This window comes from Macrobrachium nipponense, chromosome 45 (genome assembly GCF_015104395.2).
Source record: "Macrobrachium nipponense isolate FS-2020 chromosome 45, ASM1510439v2, whole genome shotgun sequence".
Classification (NCBI taxonomy): Eukaryota; Metazoa; Arthropoda; class Malacostraca; order Decapoda; family Palaemonidae; genus Macrobrachium; species Macrobrachium nipponense.
Window position 1 is genome coordinate 6,200,067 of NC_061105.1, and position 11,330 is coordinate 6,211,396.

General features: G+C 36.0%; 1 protein-coding gene across 1 annotated transcript in view; it reads left to right on the forward strand.

Annotated features, from left to right (window-relative positions):
- Window positions 1-10,949: 10,949 nt before the first annotated feature.
- The window catches only part of LOC135214323 (uncharacterized), a 182,839-nt gene continuing 182,458 nt past the window's right edge, over window positions 10,950-11,330 (forward strand). The window contains exon 1 of the mRNA XM_064248516.1: window positions 10,950-11,134. The gene's annotated coding sequence lies outside the window, so the exon portion shown is untranslated. The remainder of the gene's footprint in view (window positions 11,135-11,330) is intronic.

Here is an 11,330-nt window from a genome sequence, read left to right on the forward strand (position 1 = left end):
GTAGTAGTACTCCACCAGAAAACAAATTTTATCAGTTTCTTAATTAGATAAATATCTCCGAGCTTTGAAAACGCCATAAAACAATGTCGGTTCTGAATCTCTCGCTCTGCAAGAAATGGAAATTGGAAAATAGAAAAAAAAAAACGGTAAAAACTTCACCGTATTGAGAGAATATCAATTACCAACAGAGTTACATTATCATCTGCTTCAGTTACCCCGAAGTTATGACGCCAGATAACTCTTAATCGATCAAATATTGCATTATTATTGGTTTGCACGGTCGTCGTCGATCTGGACGAGCTGAATAGAACGCAACCCATTGCGATTTGGTTGAGAGAGAGAGAGAAGAGAGAAATAGCTCTAATAATCGAGCCTGCAGCGTCTGAAGGATTGCGTGTGTTATAGATTTTTTTCTTGTGCTATAGTGAATCGAACTTCTCTCTCTCTCTCTCTCTCTCTCTCTCTCTCTCTCTCTCTCTCTCTCTCTGCTCCTTCTTCTTCCAAAGGCGAGAAGTGCGGCCAAGTATATAATTGCTGTCAGGACAATACACAGATGGCACCAAGGGCCATCTGTTGCCCAATCAGCTATCTCTAGGGCCAATATCATCAGTGTGTCTTCTGAGTAAGTCTAAATATTATATATACATATATATCTGTGTATGTGTGCTATAAAAAAAGAAAGAAAGTCTGCCGGGCACAAGAGAAGCTGCATCGTATCTTTCAGTTCCTCGTACTAATGATCAACAAACACGGAATGGGTACTGACAGAAAGGTGCCCGCATATACAAGGGGCACGGTGGAGGTCAAACAAAGGGATCGTATTGCGGACACACAAACACACACATACACACACACAGAGGTCAATAGAAACTTATAGGATCCAACGGCGTCAGGTAAGTGAGGGGGATCCCACCAGGCACAATAGTACTATACACTACAGTAATGTCATTTTATGAACAACACTCGCTAATGACGGCAATTACAGGCCGAGCTGCAGTAGATTTGTAACAGACTGCGTGATTACAATTATTTACCTGCTCTCCAGGGCTCCATTTTTTGGTGTAAACGAACGGGCAGTTTGTCTTGCTTTTTTTTTCCAGCGATTGTGTTTTGTTTCAGATCTTGTTTTGTTTATTTCCGCGATTCTGAACCATGCATATGTCCTATCTTTTGAATTTCCAACCATCTTTCGTTAAAGAACAAGTGAAATGAGTTAATACTGCGTATAATAGTATAATAAAACAAGGAAATAAGAATGGAACAGCATTGTCGGAGGCTTTGAGACAATTAGTTTTTTTTTCTGGCGGCAATGAACGCACCACACTAGACCGTTCTTTGTGCGTTCGTGTGTTTTTAACGCAACAACGAAAAGCCGTCGATTGTTTTGTCTGAACCAGTTTATTTATTTATTTATTTATTTTTACTTTTTGTATACATACTTTCCCCTCGCGTGATGATCTGATCTCTACGCGATTTCATTCGTTATCGCGAATGACAGCTGGAGATTGCCCAGAAAGAACGCGCCCAACCAACGCCATCTCTCTCGGCCGCCCGCTGATGAGATTCTAACGATAATTCGTGGGTGTGAACGTTTTCCATTCTCTCTCTCCTCAGATCTTCTGTTGATGGATAAGGTTTGTGAATTAGCAATGCATTCTCTCTCTCTCTCTCTCTCTCTCTCTCTCTCTCTCTTCTCTCCTCTCTTGTAGTAGCCATCTTGCTTGGTGAGACGTACCCGCGTGAAGTCAGATTAATCAACAGATATCACAAGTTTAACATACGACTAGAATTTGAGAAATATCTAGAAGTGTTCGTGAACTATCGGTGATAAGATTAGTGTGAAATAGTAGGATAAAGCGTCTTCTAAGTTAGTTTTATCAAGTGTAATACTATAAATCAGAAACAAGATGGCAGTAAGTCCCAACTGCGGGAAGAGGTGGCGTAATTTGGCGTGTTTAGCAGATTCGCAATACGATGAGGTAGCAGGAAGGGAACTGGCATTTCTCATCTATGAAATCAGCAACAGTCCTAACCAAAAAGATACAAAAGCATTCATAGATATATTAGAAGGATATAATCCTTCAAACTGGAACAAATCTAATGAAAACATCTTGAAAATAATTGAAGAAGTTCCAAATAAAATCCAAGTGGTCAAGAGACTCATAAAGAAAATATACATAAACCAACATATTCCGACAAAGAAAATGAATAAGGTGAATCTTGTGAATATCCTAATTGATGCATTAGGAAAAAGAATGCCAAAAGCATGCAAACTGTGTAAGGTTTGGTATAGCATAGTCAATCCACAAAACCTAATCAGAAAATGTGCTGCATGCAACATTCCGACCCATCCACAGTGTGCTGAGGTAATACAAGATTTGAGAAAAGATACAAGAATTTTTTGTTCAACATGTCTATCATGGATAGACAATGTTATTAAATCAAGATTGAATGTACAAATAGTTGAGGATGAAGAAGAAGAGGAAAGAAGGAAGAAAAAGAAGAAGAAAAAGAAAAGAAGAGAGAAGAAGGGAAAAAGAATGAGAAAAGATGGAAAACGGAAGAGGCCCGTAAAAGCCCAAAAAGAAATGACGCAGAAAAAATAAGGAAAACAAAGAACAAGATAACAAAAGTAGGGATGGATGCAGAGATACTCATTGATACTACATATGAGGCAATAAAGCAGCATACCTACGAAGAAATAAATTACGATATGACAACAGAAAAGCAAATCCCGAAGAGGCTCTACCCAGATCTATACAATGACGGGAAAGAGGAAAAATAGACAAGAAAGACAAAATCTGCAACCTTTTGAAAAGAGGGAATTGCAGATTTGGAGAAAGATGTTACTACAAACATCCTAAGAAATGTCAAAACTATGAAATATATGGTAAATGTGCATACTTAGATGGATATGGGGATGATTGCAGAGATCTGCATCCAAAAATATGTAAAAACCTAAAAGAAGGAAAAGGATGTAAAGTTCGACAAAAAATGCAAATATATGCACCCTGTAGCCATGAATCATAATCAAATAAATAACCAACCAAGTAATAAAATCCAAAATAAGAAAGAAACAAATAAAGAGAGAAATCAAGAATATCAGGTAAAGAGAAAAGCAAACCACCAATGAGATATGCAGAGGTGTCAGCAAAAAATTTCAAAGCATCAGCTCCGAAATTCTACTCAAGAGATAATAACTGTATTTATTATGCAAGAGGATATTGCAGAAACGGAGAAAATTGCAGATTCAGACACAAAATGAATAATTATGATGAAGGAAGATCAAATATTATGGAAAAGTTGGATTTTTTAATGTCAGAATTTCTGGAAATAAAAAAAAGAACAACATACCAGAAGCAGGAAAGAGACATGGGAAAATCCTTATTACTACCAGTATTAAATGAAGGAGAAAACACGCAAACCATCATAGTGATGAATGCGCAGGGTTTAGTTACGAGTAACTCAAAAAGAAAAATAGAGTACTTAGAAGAACTAACCCAAAATGAAAAGAAAATAGATATAATGAATGAATATAAGTGAAAACCTGGAGTATTCCCAAGAGACGGGGAATGATGATCAAATAAAAGGGTTCCAAACTTATAGATCAGATAGAAAAAATAGGAATCAAGGGGGAACCGCAATATAATGGGAAAGACAAAAACAAGAAAAATATATGAGAAATATAGTAAATCAGAATGTGAACTAATAGCGTAGAAATTTTGAATCTGAAAAAATTGATGACATAGTAAATATATAGACCTCCTAATACTAAAGAGTTTGACTTAATAATTGAAAAATTGGATGATATATGTAGAAATCACAAGGACTGGACTATTCTCCTATCTGGTGACTTCAACTTTCCTTTCGCAGAATGGAAAGAACGAATAGGAGATTGTGGTTGTACTTATACATATAAAAAAGAGAGTAATAGTAGTGCAGAAGATAAGAGGCAATTTGAAAAGCTATTAGATATGCTACTAGAATACAACATTCAACAAATAAATCACCTGCCAACAAGAAAGGAAAATACTTTAGACCTAGTATTTGTGAACGAGATGAATTATGTTAAAGAAATAATAGTTTATAATGCGAGTATTTCAGACCATAATGTCATAGAATTAACAGTTCATTCCAAAGCAAGTGAAAATAGAGATAAGCAAGAAATGAAAAGTGGGAAGGATATGGAAAAATACAACTTCTACAGTAAAAATATCAAAAATGGTCAGAAATTAATGAGAATTAAACAAAGATTGGGATAAAAAAAAACATTTTCGTAAGTGATGACATAAGGGTAAATACGGAGATATTATATAACATATTGGAGAAAATAGTGGAAAAAAATATATACCGAAGAAGAAAAGTAAACATCATTCATGCATACCAAGAGACAGAAGGATCTTGTTCCAGAAAATCAGAAAGTGGAAAAAGGTCTTGCAAAAGAAAAAAATGCATGGAAAGTTTATAGAACTAAAAAATAAGATAGAAAATGCAGAACAAAAGATTATACAATCAAAAGAAAATGAAAAAACGGGGACTTGGAAGAAAAAACCCTATTAAATATCAAGCAAAACCCCAAACTATTATACTCATATGCGAAGAAGATGAATAAAAGAAGAATAGAAATAGGCCCTCTGAGAATTGAAGGGAGATTAAACGAATGAAAAAAAAGGAAATTTGCAACATACTGGCAGAACGATATAGAGAGAATTCACCCCTAGAATAGATAATGAAGATAATGATATAGAAGTAAGGGATGAAAATAGTGAATATTTAGCTGACATAGATATTAATGAAGCTGATATTGTGCAGGCTATTAATGAAATTAAAAAATGGAGCTGCTGCAGGCCTGATGGAATTCCTGCTATTTTGTTAAAGAAAGTAGTTCATTCTATCGCAAAGCCACTTGCAATATTATTAAGACAAAGTGTAGATACAGGCAAGATTTTATATGAGCACAAATTAGCATATATTACCCCTACTTTTCAAAAGTGGATCAAGACTTAGGACAGTAATTATAGGCCTGTGAGTCTAACATCACATATTATGAAAGTGTATGAAAGGGTAATGAAAGAAAAATATATGAAAACATTTATAAAAAAATAATTTGTTTAATAAAGGACAACATGGTTTCGTACCCGGAAAAAGTACAAACACAACTGTTAGTCCCACCGTGAGAACATATTCAAAAATATGAAAAGAACGAAATGAAACAGATGTGGTTTTGGATTTAGACTTTGCAAAAGCTTTTGATAAAGTAGACCATAATATATTAGCGAAGAAAATTAGAAAACACAATATCGTGGATAAAGTAGGAAGATGGTTAAAAGAATTTTTACACAAACAGAAAACAGATAGTTATTGCAAACGACGAGAAATCGGATGAAGCCAAGGTAATATCCGGTGTGCCGCAAGGTACGGTGTTAGCTGCAATACTGTTTGTTATAGATTGAAGACATAGACAATAATGTTAAGGATTCGGTAGTGAGTAGTTTGCGGGGCAGATGACCACAATAAAGTAGCAGAAATTACTTGTGATGAAGATAGGAACGCTCTACAAGAGAACCTTAACAAGTATATGATTGGGCAGAGGTAAATAGGATGTGGTATTTAACTCTGATAAATTTGAATCAATAAATTATGGAGGGACAGAGAAAGAAAGCTATATGCATATAAGGGACCTAATAATGAGACCATCACAATAAGGAAGCAGTTAAAGACCTTGGTGTGATGATGAATAGGAACATGTTATGCAATGATCAAATAGCAACTCTGTTCAAAACTGTGGCAAAGCAAAAATGGGAATGTTGTTTAAGGCACTTCAAAACAAGAAAAGCTGAACACATGATTATGCTTTATAAAAACATATGTTCGTAGTCCACTTGAATATTGCAATATGATATGGTACCCACACTATCAAAAGGATATTGCACAAATAGAGAGTGTACAAAGGTCCTTTACAGCTAGAATAGAAGAAGTTAAGGACCTAGACTACTGGGAAAGACTACAATTCTTAAAATTATATAGTCTAGAAGAGGAAGAAGACGAACCTACATGATAATTCAGGCATGGAACAGATAGAAGGAATAGCAGAAAATATCATGGAACTAAAAATATCAGAAAGAGCAAGCAGAGTTATGGGGGGGGGGGATAATAGTGCCCAAAACTATACCAGGAAAAATAAGGCAAGCACACAGGACATTAATCCACTACGCACCAGCATCGATAATGCAGCGTCTATTCAATGCGTTGCCAGCTCATCTGAGGAATATATCAGGAGCGAGCGTAGAGTGTTTAAAGAATAAGCTCGACAAATATCTAAACTGCATCCCAGACCATCCAAGATTGGAAGATGCAAAATATACCGGAAGATGTACTAGAAAACAAACTCTGGTAGACATTAGAGGTGCCTCACACTGAGGGACCTGGGGCAACCCGAACAAGATGTAAGGTCTGTAAGGTAAGGTCCTCTCTCTCCTCTCTCTCTCTCAAATCACTGTTAACTGAATTTCCACTTGTAAGGTTGTATGTATGCAGTACGTACGTTGGTTCATTCAAAACCAAGAGATTATTTTAGGGAGATTTGTGTTAATTCACCGCTAAATCTGACCGCTACCTGCGGATTCGGGCTGTAATCTTCTGCCTTTCCATGTTGTAGAGAGAAATTTATCTTGTGTTCAAGGTTACTATATATATATATATATATATATATATATATATATATATATATACACACACATATATATATATATAAGAGGAAATAAGAAGACAATATAAAATTAATCATTCGATCCTATATATTATACTCAATAAAATGCTCTCTCTCTCTCTCTCTCTCTCTCTCTCTCTCTCTCTCTCTAGCCGTCTTTTACGCGCAGACATGTATACCATATATGAAAGAGACCGAGTATATACATGAATGTATTATGCAGGAGATACGTAGATAGGTATACATGAAGAAAGAGAGAGAGAGAGAAGAGAGAGAGAGAGAGAGAGAGAGAGGCTTAGGAGAGAAACTCAAACAGAAAATAAAAAGACAAAAACAAAAGACTCACTGACACAACAGACGAGAAGACGAAAAATTCTCAAAGGACGGAACATGTTCCTTCTTGAGTCGTCTTGTTTTGCCCAAGACTCCCAGAGGTTCCTCGGAGTATTTTTTTTTCTTTCCTCATCATTTTTCCTCACATCGAGAGAAGAAGGAGAAGAAGAAGAAAAAGGAAGAATGAATTTCCTTGGGGGACGTTCTTAGGAGGCGGTTGTTTTTCGTATATTTTTTTTTATTTTTTTTTTTTTTTTTACTTTTTGGCAATTTTAGTATTTTTTCTGTTTGTTTTGTAATTATGGGTTATTTATATAAGTCCTGTTTTTTTCCATTATTGCTAATTTTCTGTTATTTTCTTGATTCTTTGTTTCTGTTTGTTTCTGTTGGTTTTCTCATTCTGGGCTAATCTTTATTTGTCCTATTTTTTTATCTTAAGTCATTTACTAATGATTTTGTTGTAGTTTTTTTGTTGTTGGTGCTTTTTGTTGTTTCTGTATGTTTTCTCGATCTGGGATACTTTTTATTGGACCTGTTTTTTTATGTTGTTTTATCAATGTTAATATTCCGTCACTTGTTACCGCGTTTAAGGTGTTGTTTTTCGTTTTTGTTGTTGTTGTCTCTCTTATTGTTGTTGTATCAGTTTAGTTGTTGTTGTTCTGTTTGCTGTATTTTTTTTATGTTTTTATTGATGTGATGGTTTTATTTATCCGAATGGTATAGCTATTCCAATATATATACGTTTATATATATGTATATATATATACGTACATATTTACATATCTATAAATACATCTTATAATATAATATATATTATATATATATATATAATATATATATATATATATATATATATATATATATATATATATATATACCTATTTTGTATATACACAAATATATATATATATATATATATATATATATATATATATATATATATATTTACCTTGGATTGTATTCGCATATGCAAATCTCCGTCTAAGTTATTCACAAAGGTAAAGTTTAATCTCCTATTAATGGGTTATCGGCTGCTTAATTCTGTTTGTGTGTGTGTTTATGTATGTTTAAGATTAGGCTATCTTTCTTATTACGGGAAATTACCGTAATACGATATAATATAGTTATTAATTCCTCGTTTTCAATAAAGGGAATCAAGCAAATAAAAAAAAACGCAATAAAGGAACTTCAAAGAACCAGCTTCAAACGGAAAAAAATATATACAGATGGAAGAAGAAGAAGAACAAGAAGAAGAAGAAGAAAAAGGCTCGGCGTCATTTCTCTTGAAGAGAAACACGGGTGTCTACCGCTTCCCATTTCCGAATATAATTAGGTTCTTTTGAGCGAAATGGGATTATATGGCTTTTGTGCAGCGTCTCTCTCTCTCTCTCTCTCTCTCTCTCTCTCTCTCTCTCAGGGTAGAGAAGGCTTGCTTAGGTAGGCCTACCCCTACACTAAGCCTATAGACTCCCTTATATTCGCGTCTTTGATCCTGACTTGAAAAAAAAATGGAACTCCTTTGATTTCATCTTGGTCAAAAAGTCTTTACCTTCCCGTCTGTCATTTAAGTGTTTCGTTATTGATATGTAAACAACAGAATTCTCACTAATAACAAGTTAACGGCGGCAGTTAACTCCTGTCTTGATTGAATAAACGAACAAATAAATATATGAAACGTCACGATATAGGTCTATACAAGTTTGGACTCGGAACACTAGACGCTATGATGACTCATCCCGGGATTGCGACAACTATTAGGCGAATCTCTACTTTAACTGATCGTGAATCACCTTCCTCCGGAGGCTGTATCTCTGATCTAAATGTCACCAAAGCTTAGTTTACAAGTTGCCTTTTTTGTTTTGCAGCTGTGTTTGATGCTAATTTCCGCGCTTGATTGTCCCCGTCGACGCCAACGTGTTGCTACTGTGGTTTACGTTGTTTATATTTTACGATTTTGTATACGATTTTAATTTTAAATTTGTTTATTTTTTTATTTGTTCGTGCATGATCGCTCGCACACACATGTACACATAAAGGATGAATGGGACAATTATCCATTTTTAGTACAATTAGCTATTACACGGAAGCTTACATGACATAGGCCTAATTTACACTGATAGTGACTGTTATTCACAGTCATTCAAGGAAAATCTTGTCCCGAAAAGTAAGTTACGCAGCATAACTGCTAGCGATGTTATTCATGCTTCAATTTGCTGCTATATAAACCTTTATTTTCGTTAGTTGGGGAGGAAAAGGAATGGCTAGCCTAACTATTCATTTCTTCCCGCGTAGGAAAAAGATAAAAACGCCAATCCTTCTCTGTAGGATTACGAATATGGGGACAAGACTGACCAAGTTATGGGAAAACCGGGGACAGGTTGCTCATCTCCGTTGCTTGGACAGAATCCAGAGGCCCTCAACGGTCCTCCTAACCCCTTTTGACACTCACGGGTTCCTCAGTCAAGGACCTGTGGTGGCATAAGCCTAGACTTTGCTATCATCAACGAAAAACCAAGATTCACAAGCGTGTGACAATGCCTTTAACTGCTTGGTGACTATTTTGATAGCAATGTGCTAAATTGCTTCAGAAACGCGCTTGTATGACGCACCCTCTATGTGCTTGGTGATATATTTAGCGGCGAAAAGCTAAAAAAGATATCGGGAGAAGTGCTAGCGTGACGTACTACACTTTCGAAACTCCTCGCCTACCAGTGCAAATTTTTTGCTGTTAGTCACTCAACTCGCACATGTGAAGCCTCTTTTTTTTTCCATGCTTGTTTACACCCACTTCCTCTTTTAACATGTTCTTTTCATTTCTCCCATAAAGGAGAACAATTCCTTTCCTATCCCTTTCTTATCCGTGCCCCATTGCTATCTGAAAACGATTCCGCGGTTAGGTAAGATAAAGTTTATAGTACTAGGGATCCAGTCTTGACTCGGCACTTGAGAGGTGAATGTGACCGTGAACAGCCTAATTTTTATTAAAACATAAATAAAACCGTTCCGTTAGGAGTGACAGCTAATAGGCGTAACAGGTATGGTATAGCTGCTAACATAAAACTCATTTTGAAAAACCACCAAGATTGTTGATTGGTTTTTAACTAATCCGATTTGACGTCGGCATGTGTCCTCGCCAAAAGGAATGAGGTTAACATGGAATAAAGTTAGAAGTTGTCTAAGCCTAATCACAAATTAACGTCTTTTCAAAAGGAAATTTGGATCGTAAATATTTATTAGAATACTAAGCGTATTTGCTGATTATTTCCGGAAAGTTGGCTATGGTTTCCGTTAGATCATCTACATCCCATAATGATTACCGCGCGTTATATAGGAATAACTATAAAAAATATACTCAATATGTTGCATACGAAATGCTCATTAACTCATGACATCAAAAACAAAACCTGCCACTTAAATCTGATATAAACACCACCGAGATGCTTTTGACAGCTATTGCATGTGCCAAAATAGCATAGTACTATTTTGGTTACAAAAAATAAAACGCCCGTTTCGTAAACATCCCTGGGATTTATATACATCCAAAGCCACCGAGATCAATGCTAACTCTAAACCTTTCAACCTACGATCGGAAATCAATATCTTCCTAAACTATTTAGTAAATAAACGAGCGTGTCAACAAAAGCTTCGTACGCCTGGCAAGTGCTGTTTCCACCCCCCTCCCCACCCCTTTATGTTTTGGCCGAGAGAGAGAGAGAGAGAGAGAGAGAGAGAGAGAGAGAGAGAGATTGTCCTGGAGCGTCCCTTACTCCTCCCGCCCTTTTTCCATCCCACCCACCCCCCTACCCAATGAGCACAACATCCCCCCCAAATCCCCCGACCATGACCCCTACCCTACCCTAAAAGCCACTCAATCCCTCTCTGAGTCTGAGTCTCTGAGTCTCTCAGTCTCAGTAGTACGGTGACCGCGATCATGAGTGGAGGTGTTCTCTAACGCTCCGCTTCGGCAGAGTGAATGGATAATTGATTCTTTGAATTTCCAAGTGAACTCCCAACGGACGGTATGTGGTGATAACAAAGTGCCACCGACGCTAAATTTACCTGGATTTAATCTAGTCTTTTGTAGTCATTAAAGTAAGTATACTATTTTTTTCTTTTTTTTATTCCGCGGGTTAAGCAGGATTACTACCACTTGTTAAATTTGTCTTGTTCTTTGTGGGCTATTATAGGCCTATAGGTTATTGTAGATTAGATTAAATTCCTAATTTTGATTATAAACCTTCCCCGCCATGAGATCTAGTAGAAGATATTACGGGGATTTACATGGATT